Source organism: Physeter macrocephalus, chromosome 9, assembly GCF_002837175.3.
Source record: "Physeter macrocephalus isolate SW-GA chromosome 9, ASM283717v5, whole genome shotgun sequence".
Taxonomy (NCBI): domain Eukaryota; kingdom Metazoa; phylum Chordata; class Mammalia; order Artiodactyla; family Physeteridae; genus Physeter; species Physeter macrocephalus.
In genome coordinates, this window is record NC_041222.1 from 53,489,893 (window position 1) to 53,490,279 (window position 387).

Here is a 387-nt window from a genome sequence, read left to right on the forward strand (position 1 = left end):
AACAGATGGAGAGATATACCATGTTCTTGGATTGGAAGAATGAGCATTGTGAAAATGACTATACTACCCAAAGCAATCCACAGATTCAGTGCAATCCCTATCAAACTACCAATGGCATTTTTCACAGAACTAGAACAAAAAATTTCACAATTTGTATGGTAACACAAAAGACCCTGAATAGCCAAAGTAATCTTGAGAAAGAAAAACGAAACTGGAGGAAAAAGCCTCCCTGACTTCAGACTATACTATAAAGCTACAGTAATCAAGACAGTATGGTACTGGCACAAAAACAGAAATATAGATCAATGGAACAGGATAGAAAGCCCAGACATAAACCCACGCACATAAGGTCACCTTATCTTTGATAAAGGAGGCAAGAATATACAA